At 41.5% G+C, this 10,368-nt stretch overlaps 1 pseudogene; it reads left to right on the top strand.

Annotated features, from left to right (window-relative positions):
* Nucleotides 1-5,767: 5,767 nt before the first annotated feature.
* LOC102381791 overlaps nt 5,768-10,368 on the top strand; it is a 15,599-nt pseudogene continuing 10,998 nt past the window's right edge.

Below are 10,368 nucleotides of genomic sequence, written 5' to 3' on the forward strand. Positions count from 1 at the left end.
GGTTGTGATTCAAGAGCTCATGCTATGCTAAATACTTCATGAAAGGAGACTGAGAATTCAGGGTGGGGAACTCGGTGTTATTCGTATTAATCCAGATGATAATAATGGGGATAGTTTTCACAGGCATGAATGATAGCTAGGTTCCTAATTTGCTTTGACTTTCAATGAGAGTTGAGTATCTAGCTGCCCACGATTGTTAATGAAGCCTGTGGGATGATACGCAGCATGTTAGGCCTGGAAGTGGAGAAGAACGGTAGAAAAGAATCTGGTTCATATGTAAAACAAGGTGGATTATCGGCAGGCAGCACATGACTGCCCAAATTAGACTTGAAGATCCAGACTTAATACCTGATCCCAAAAAATTCAAGCAATTTTTAATGGACATAGGCAGGTAGTGTCAGAGTATTATATCTCCTTCAAAAGCTGGCTTTATTTATTTAGTTTTTGGTTCACATTTTTATTGTACCTGCTGCTTAATGTAAGATTGACAGAAGGTACGATTGTAGCTAATATGCTAGTGACAATAATAAGACAGAAAAGAAAAAGAAACTTCATCCTTGGTAGCTGGGGTAGATTTTCTTCTGGTTTTTAGTCTGGCTCATCTATTGTGCAAGTCATCTCAGCTTTCACCTGAAACCCAAAATAAAACACCTGGGAGTTCAAGCCCCTGCAAAACAAAGCTGCTAAGTTTTGCACCATTCTCATAATAAGGAAATATGTCCTGTGCCCTTCCTCATTATTTATCTCATTATCTCCTGACTTTTCCTTTAATTGCACAATCTTAAAAGAAAATGGCAAAGAAAAAATAAATTCCTCCTACAGTTCTTCAGCAGATGGAAAGGAATAATGTTCTTTTCATGGTCTCTGTTTCCCCTTCCTTTACGTGCTCTGGGGAAAGAAATGACATGTCTAAGCACTTGTTACCTGAAGGGAAAAATAGTGCTTTTCAAAATTTAGAGATGAATCTGTGTGAAACAATGGATCCAACTCACCCTGAAGTCTGAGGAAGTTCTCTTTCTGATACGAGCTTCATGATTCTGGCTCTTTTCCTCTTGAGCATGTTATTGCAATCCCCTGCAGAGGTAGGGTAGGTAAAAAAGACGATTTGGCCTAATAGTTGCAGCATCAGGCTATGAATCAGCAAACAAAAACTTACATGCCCAGCCCTGTCACTGATCCGTTATGTGCATGATGTTGCTACTTTTCCCAAGATGCTGGGCTGGAATTTCCATTTTCAGTCCAAAGTGGCTGTACAGCACTGTCTTATCTGAATGGTAATATTTAATACCTGGCCTGGGGTGGTACAGACGGTAATGCAATGTTACAGTTGCAAAGCTGTTGTCTGTTAATCGATGAAGACTACTACACAATAATGGTAAGAATACTGTGAATGGCCTAGTGATGTGATGCAAAGTTACTTTACTGATCATCTTGTTAGAAACTAATTTTGGATGTAACCTGCTATCCAAACACTCCAGTCTTATCACTTGCATCACCCCTGTGTATTGCATTTCAAATATTTTTTCTGGGAAACCAACCACTATAGGGTGATGTTGCACAGATCAGTATGCAACACCAATGCAATAAGTGAAAAAGTTGAGTGGTTTAGTGGAATGTACTGTAGACCTCTGTAAGATGCATTTTGGTATGTCGTTGCAGCATAGGTAATTATGCTGCAATGGCGATCTTGCAGAAAATCTCATTAAAATAACTTAGTTGCACCTCTCAGGCCAGAGCCTGCTGCTATGAATTCTTCCTTGGGTAACAGCGAAGGCTTTTGCAGCCCTGGGTCTGGGAAACATTAGGAAGCATTTCAGTGGCATGCCTAATGAAAGCAAGGACATCTGATTTCAGGCTACTGGCATTGATACTTTTGTATTGCATTTGATTTCTAGCATTACAAAAGCTAAGATGTGAATTAAAAAAAATAACTAGTGATGTTCTTTGGTTTTCTAAGGTTAACATTTGAAATGGGAATCAGGCTTTTTTTTTTTTTTTTTTTTTGGGTTGAAAAACAGATGTTTCTCATCCTCTGCCAGGGCTGGTTTCTAGCCCCAGTTAACAAATTTGAAAGTTTTTCTTTTTTTGTGTCCAGTCCATGAAACATATTTATTCCTTTTCCCTGACACACAAGTACTGCATTCTGCAAAGTATACTTTGTCATAACTATATAAAGAAAATCCAGTGATTAAATTAAATTAAAAAGAAAAAAAAAATCCAAACAAACAGAGGCCAGCTGTGGAATACCCCAAATGACCATAATAGAGCATTTTAAAGATAGTAACGATGGAATAATAACAATTCCTGGCAACCATGAAATCCCTCCAAAGCACTTTACAGGCCGTAAAGATAAAATCATTATTATCCTTTCCTTCTCGGAGTGAAGTTTACCCCTGTGCAGAGGCACAAGGGACCAGATGACCTTACAACAAAGGACCAGGTGACCTTACGAGGTCCCTTCCAGCCTTACTTTCCTAAGATCCTATGTAGGCCCAGATCCTCAAAGGTATTTAGGTGCCCAACCTGCAAGGTCCACACCAGGATCAAGCTCTCTTCAGAGGCCGTGCTGCACAGGGGCACATTTCACTCTTGAACACCCTATTCCACCAAGGATTTTGAAGCCCCTGGCAAATGCTAATTAATTAAGCCTTGCAGTGTGCCTGTGAATGATCCCAATTTGCACCTTCTGCTCACCCAGCAGTTGCAGCTTCTGGGTCCTGTTCACCAAATTCTCCCTCTAGCTATCTCATCTACTACAGTTTGAGCTGTGTACTGCCACCCCTCACTGGAGAACTTGAAAACCTTCAATAACAACAATGAAGAATCTGGCATTTTTACCCTTCTGGGGTTGATAATTTGCTGAGGTATGGAGGTTTTGGTGGGCTGCTCCAGCATATTTGTATTGCGAGCATCATTTTTGCTTTCTCAAGTGAGAAAGTTTTGCAACATTTCCTGAAGATTGTGGGAGTCTGGATTCACTTGATCTCCTCTGGGAGTTCATCCCACACTCCAGCATGCTTTGTCCTGTCTTATCTCTTGTCTCTTCATAGACTGCACCACCCCTCGGCCATCCAAACTCTTTGTCCGGCAGTTGCAAAAGCCCTGTGACGTGAACAGAAATTCTTCTGTGGGCTTTGATAAGGTGTTGATCTCCTATTCTCCCTGTATTTGTGCCCAGCTTGTTATGGTGCCCACAAAGCTGACATTAGAAGTGGCTTCCCAAATCTAGAGCAAAAATCACCCTCGGTACAGAAGCTAATTGACCCACAGGTGTACAAAAAAGAGCCCAAATGGTGGGTAGCTTTTATATTGACAGGCGGTGCAGGAGAAAATTTCATGCTGTGTCTTAAAGAAGAAAAGTTTTAATATAACAATGTTTATTTTTTACTTAAGTAACTCAAATAAAACCGAACTGGGAAAACAGCCAACTCTTTCTGTACTTATTAAGCCAATATTCCTCTCATGGTTGTGGTGCATATTGCACAATTCACGGCTGCAATAACTAGGGGTTCCGTTTTTGAGCTGGGATTGATGCTTTTTGTTACCTGTCCAAATGTATGCTTCTGCAGATCTGCCCCCCAAACTTAAATCTGTGAAAAACCATTGAAAGGTACAATTCCCAGCATTACAGGAGTGACTTGTGTTTTTAAAGCAGTCTCTTAATGAACTGCAGCTGCATATCCCTTGGTTGGAATCGTGCCTGACTTCCTCATTATTTTAAATAAATATCTGCCTGACCAGGTAAAACAATGGAAATGCCTTGACCGAGCTTGTCACCCGAGGCCTTTGTTTTGAATCCAGTTTGCTCTGAAGCCAGCCCAAGTTGGCTAGTGGCAATGTGTAACAATTAGCTGGTGATGCTAGTCCAGGCTCTCCTGGGCAGATGTACACATCACAAACCCCCATCACTCTTGGCACTACAAAATAGCCTCATTGACCTTTTTCAGCAGCTGAGCCAAAGGTTTGCTTTGTGCCTTGGAGACTGAACAGTCTTCCCACGTGTATATGCTCCAGCTCAGGAATAAAAGCGTATTGGTGGGACAGCATGGGAAAAACCTGAACTGCTGCTGGCCGTGCTGTACCTACTGCATGGATAGATAGCATCATTCTCCAGGTTGATCAGTTTGGCACCTTTTCTGATCAGTTTGCTACCTTTTGTTAACACTCGGTAGTGTAGACACACGATGCACATGGCGCTGCATGGTGAGTTTTCAGGAGCCATTAGGACCCCCAAAAGCAGGTTTTCAATAATGTTCACTGTCATTAAGACATAAAAATAAAGGGCCAGGTTTTGAAAATCACTGGGAAAGTTTCTTGAAGTGAGTCCCACACTAATGAAAACCTGCCTCCAGTGGTTCAAGCAGTGGCGTACTGACGAGGTGGGCACTGGGGGGATAGGGGGGTGCCAGCCGGGCCCTCCAGAAGGGTATTCGGTCCCCCAGCAGCACTTCTATTTTTGCCGCTGGTTCCACCATTGACATTTCTATTTCTGGGCTCAGTGATTGGCTGCTGGGGGACCGCCTCCCACCCTCCCCCCCACTCAGCAATTGGCCGTGGATGTGGAGGGAGGTGTTATGAATACTTATAAACTATTGTAAGGTGGAGGGTGCAAGCATTTAACATTTATACCATGGCAGCCTTCAGTTGAGGATGAGAATATAACTGCACTAAACTCCACGTTTGGAGGGTGTTAAGTAGCTTGCAGGCCTCGCACTAATTGTCTACACAGGAGTGAGTCTTACTCTCTTCCAAAATAACCTTTTTGTGGATGTCACTTCCCATGGTGGGGTAAGTTTGCTGAGGCCCTGACCAGCTTGACTGGCTTTGGTTGTAAATACTAGGCCACCTTCTTGATCCAGTAATTAAATAAGGCTTTAATAACCTTAGGGAAATCACCCAGAGAAAGAGTTATGGAAACATTCCCTCTGTGGCTTTTAAAATGGGCTGCGGTACAATGCTATCAACATGTTTAGTGAATCTTGCCTTGCTTTAAAAATGGACCTGGCTGGCGCTCCACAAATGCCAGGACTCTCATTTTTCACTTTGAAACATAAATGACCATACGTTAATGCAATAACTTGATACAGCAAGGCTTAAATAGTTCCCTCTTCAGTAACATTAGGAGTAAAGACAGGTGACTTTTTTAGCCTTTTGAATTGTTCCAAAGATTAAACAAATTGTAAGGCTTTACATTTATTAACAATTGCCCAGTTTGGATTATTTTTATAGAGCTTCAGGCCCAATTAACTAACTCCAGGATGATCTTCAATATAAATGATAACCTCAGACACAATTACTGTGCAGGAGAGGAATGGAAAGTGGGTCCATGGCATATTATATGCTTCAGCATTGTTTTGAATTTACAGAGCAAATTTTAATTCAAAGTGGAGCAGGGAAAGGAATTGTTTCATTAGTAAAAATGTTTTTTTCTTAATACCTTTTCCAATTGAATTGGATGTTTTCCTTTCTTTCTGAGAATTAGACTGTGATAATACCAGGTTTGGTGGCTGTTACAATAAGTTGAATGCAAATTGAGTTTTAAAAAAGTCTGGTGGTTATTATGGGTTCAGATCCTCTGCTGGTAAAACGTGGCACCATTGTGAAGCTGAACAAAGTTTTGCCTTGCCGCGGCAGTGCTGCTGTTACTCAGAGGTATTCTGCCCTCGTTCAGCCTGTCACACCTGGCAACAGGCAACAATTTACACCTGTCAGCAAGCTCCTCATTAGTACCACCGCACTATCTACTGCTGTAAGCCTCCTGGGCAAGTATTTACAGCTCCCCTTTTGTACTGATCCGCATTTGCAAGAGCCCTCAGCCCCAAAGCCTTGCCTCCTTGTTCAAATTATATTAGCTCATGCATTTAGGTTTGGAAATCCCTGGCTCCATGTCTCTGCCAAGAAGTTGCAGCGCTTCTGAAGCTGAGAACTTGGAAGAGTGAGGACGGACTTCCTTGCCAGAGTTCAAATTTGTAACGACCCTCTACTTTGCCCAATGGAAAGTGAGTATAAAATGCCACCTTATTGCTCAGTGAATGTTTCACAACCCCCCGCCGCCCCCTCCGCAGACAGAGGGCAAGGTTATATGAGAAGAAATGCAAGATAAAATTAGGTGTAGAAATATGACTATCCTATGCCATACAAGGCTAGTCTCTGATCCGAAGCTCTGCTGCAGACATTTGCTCAAATCATGTTTGGTTTGGAAAGATTATGGGGAGATTGGTTAATAGTCTTCAAATACTTGAATGAGGACTATAGAGACAATATGGGGATGGGCTTTTCTCCGTGGTTGTAGGAGACAGCACTAGAAGGAATGGCCTCAAACTGCAGCAGAAGAAATGGAGGTTGGAGATTGTTAGGAACTTTCTGACTGTGAGGTCGGGCATTGAAACGGGCTGTGCTGAGAAGCTGTTCAGTCTCCATCCCTGGACGTTTTCAAGACAGACACTTGCTGAGATGGTTTAGTCAGGGGTGGTCCTGCCTCGAGTGGAGGGGACCAGGTGACTTTACGAGTTCCCTTCCAGCCTTACTTTCCTGTGATCCTATGTAGACCCAGATCCTCAAAGGTATTTAGGTGTCCAACCTGCATAGAAATTTGTTGCAGCTCCTCATGTATAAATTGTCACTTCCTTACCTCACAGGAGGATAGAAATATTTTTAGTTGTTAATTAAGAAAAACAAATCCCCCAATCTGAAACATGTTCATTTTTGGGGGGCAACTAGTAGTATCCTTTCTAAAAAAATAAAAAAAAAAAGTGCTTAAAGAGGCAGGCTTGTTTCCTGTTGTTTGGTCCAAAAGTGACAATATATGTCAAAAGCAGGGCTGCTGCTGGTAAACTGACAAACCCAACATTTTAAAATTAAGATTCTTTTTCTTTTGAACAATATTTTCAATGGCCATTTCCAATGCTGATTCATTCTGAATTAAGGCATACAAGAAGATATATTCCTGATGGATGCCTGTAGACCTTCCTTTCTAAGTGATGAATATGTACTTCTGCTGCACCAAAACAGCTGAGATAAAAAATCTCCATCCCAAAGGGTGGATAAGCTGATTCACGCTGTGTGAACTGGGTTTGTGTAGTTATTGCTCAGTTTTGACTTTACATGTCCGGTGTCACAAAGTAAATGTCGCATGTGAAACCAATGCTTGGAGAACCTGGAGCTCGATGTACTAAAGAGAGAAATAATGAATAATTTGAGGGCTTTTATCAAGGTTTCCAGCAGCTCCGACAAATGCCGCTGAAAACGGAGGCTTTGTTTCTTGGGTGTCTTTTGAGATTCCTTCTATCAAGCAATACGGTATTTTTAGAAGCTGTATAAGGCTATGTAGCCGGGGGCAGTAGCATACTCCTGTACTTCGTGGACTTGCACAGCGTGGGATCTCAGTATGTGATCACCAGTGGGTTATGCTCACACCAGACTATAAAGGAGAAGTAAATCTGAGAGTCCTACAGACATACCTGTGCACAAGCAGTCATTTCTGAGCTATGTGCCTAAAAGATGCTGAGCCTCTCGTCACAGAGGTCTGCCTGAATACTGCCTGTGTCAAATATAAATAACAGTGTTCATTATGGGGAGCAGTGAGCAACAGGGTTAGGTTGGCATACAAGGGAGGCAAGCACGTTACATCCATGCATTTGGAAAATATGTGAAGTAGCTGTTTGCTGGATCACTATGGCATGAAGCAATAAACTTCAGCTCTCAAAGCCCGTGTGGCCAGAGCTCTCATCCTCAAGCTGTTCAACAGAAGATGAATTATCCAGGGGGACAGGATGTGGTAGATTCTCCATCCTTTTCTGTCTTTCAGAAACATATGAGGCAGAAGCTGTGGACTTCATGCAGAAATGTTGGGGGAAAGTTCTTTGGCAGATTTTACACAGGCCTGGGTTTTGAAATGGTTCCCCCTGGCCCTATTTTTTTTTAATCAATTAAATGAATAAGACAGTGACTTGGCTGAGGCGGTCATAATTAGAGCTCTACATGCACGTTAAAAGTTTTTGTGAATGGGGTAACATTGGTAAGCAGCCAATGAATCTAGATAATTGATTAGCCGTGGTGGACAGTATTTTTAAAAATGAAATTAGCAAAACAAGAAAAAAATTCATAAAGCTTTTATGAAGAAGTCCTCCATTTGTCAACCAGTTAGTGGCTGGGGCTTTTCAAACTGTGGAAGAGCATGAACAGTCCAACTCTTGTGGCAGTCAATAGAAATGTAACGTGACTATGCAGGGCTTTTGAAAAGCTGATCATATGAAACAGTTTGAGATCGTTTGTTTGGGGAATTTTGTGTTCTTTTTTAAATGGGGAGAGTACCCTCGTCCCTCCAAATTGCACAGATAAAGGGTTCAGCATGTGTAAGTTTGTGACTCCTGTAGTTCTCCAAAAAAGACCTTACAACAGGACTCAAACACATCTTAAATGCACAAGAACAAGAACACAAATGTAAAGAATTTGCAACACATTCTTATTTTTTTTAATCCCGTGATTTAGAAATCATGAGATTCAAAAGGACCCCCACCACCTCACTCCCCAAATTTGCTATTATATTGATCAGGAGCTGAATTAAATAAATGCAGTCATCAGTCTAGATGCTAAAGAATGGATCTCAGGGTAAGCAAGGTTAGTGGTTATCAGTATTGATAATTTTCGCAGGTTACCAATGATAGCGGGCAGGACACCTTGTCATCTGGAGCATCCAAACCTCTATACGCCTTCCTAAACTTCTTCATGCAAGATTTCTGTGATTCCTGTGCCTAGATAGACCTGGACTAGAAATCTCAAATGACATTTTCATTCCTGTCTTGTACACTTTTCTGACTATTGAACTAGTTTTCTCACTATGGTTTGTGAGAAAACCAAGAAAAAACCCAGACTGTTGTTGTTGACTGAAACGTTTTGGGGAGCGGGCACTGGTGGAACCGCCAAAGATTTCAGTTTTGGGGGTTATAGTTTTCTGATTAAAAATCAAAAGTTAAGGAGAGAAAGTTTATCAAATTTTACAGCAGCAAATATAGCCATTTTCTTGCTCACCTGAGAGTGTCTAGAATGAGGGCAGTTCTGACACTTTGTCTCACAAAAAAGGAAGTGATACAGAAGCCTGGGAAAGAAAACCACTTTGGGGGGTGGGAGGGGGGGATAAAAACTGATTCAATTCAGCTTTAGTTGTTCCATGTACTTCTTCTTAGCAAACTATCTATTCCAAGTCCCAGACTCTGGCACTGTTTATATTAGGAAATATTACTGGGCTTACATATGAATGAGAACAAAAATGATGCTGATCATGATGACGTGTTGCTTTCATAAACATTTCATTACAATTTAAACTTGAACCCAGTTGGTTTTGTTTGCCTCTGACATGGGACTAGCTTGATAACTTGATCTTGATAATTGTAAATCACCATCATAGTTAGCCATGCAGATGAATCCAAATTCAAAACCTTAAACCATTATATGCAAGAGGCCCCAAATCATTATAAGAGGCTAAAAGGAAAACCTGGATCAAGACATATCCCACTAGTGAGATGTTGGGATTGTGGAACAGGATGAAAAATGCTGACGAGCCTATTTCTGTGTTTTATTGGCGATGAGCTGTTTTGCTTGGCCCTAGGCAATGAAAGCCAAATACTGAACTCTTTTGGCAGGTGTGAATCCTGAAGTTGACTGAGACTGGTTGAGAGAGAGAAAGCAAAGACTGTTTGGTGACCTTGATTTCATTTAAAGCTGATTGCAATATTAAACCCTAACCTTTTTATGTAAGAAAACAGTCCTACTGTAACCAGTAATCTTTGTGCTTGATAAAGGAATAAAAAATCTAGAAAGACAGGTGTGGAATCTGGCCCTGAAGGATGGTGGGATTTTATTTTTGTTAATACTGGTAGAATGAATAGTGGTAGCAGACAGAGACCTCACATAAGATCAAGGTTTATTGTGCTAAGTGCTTTCTAGGCACATAGGCTATTACTTTCAGACTTTCCACAGCACGTACAAATGAGGACAGATTTTCTAAAGAGCTCGGATCCATCTTAGGCATGTCAGTAAGTGGCCAGATTTTCTGAAAATATTTACACGTTGAGGGCTGAACCGTCTGGAAAATCAGGTCCATGCATCAAGAATCGTATGCCCCTGATTCAAAGCCCATTGACATCTTTCCAAAGAATTTAGCAGGAGTTGGATCAGGCCCTCAAATAAGCAAGGTAGATCAAGGTTGGGAGATGAAACACTACAGAAGTGATAGTTGCACAGAAAATCAAAGTAGAAACCATGCGTCCTGAATCCCAGGCCAGTGCTCTGTTGGTGAGACCTGACTGCTTCTGAATTTGGAAAAAGGTGTCTGTAAGTATGCCTCTCCAGCCTTGCATTATGTAACCC

Source organism: Alligator sinensis, unplaced genomic scaffold (genome assembly GCF_000455745.1).
Source record: "Alligator sinensis unplaced genomic scaffold, ASM45574v1 scaffold698_1, whole genome shotgun sequence".
NCBI classification, from domain to species: Eukaryota; Metazoa; Chordata; order Crocodylia; family Alligatoridae; genus Alligator; species Alligator sinensis.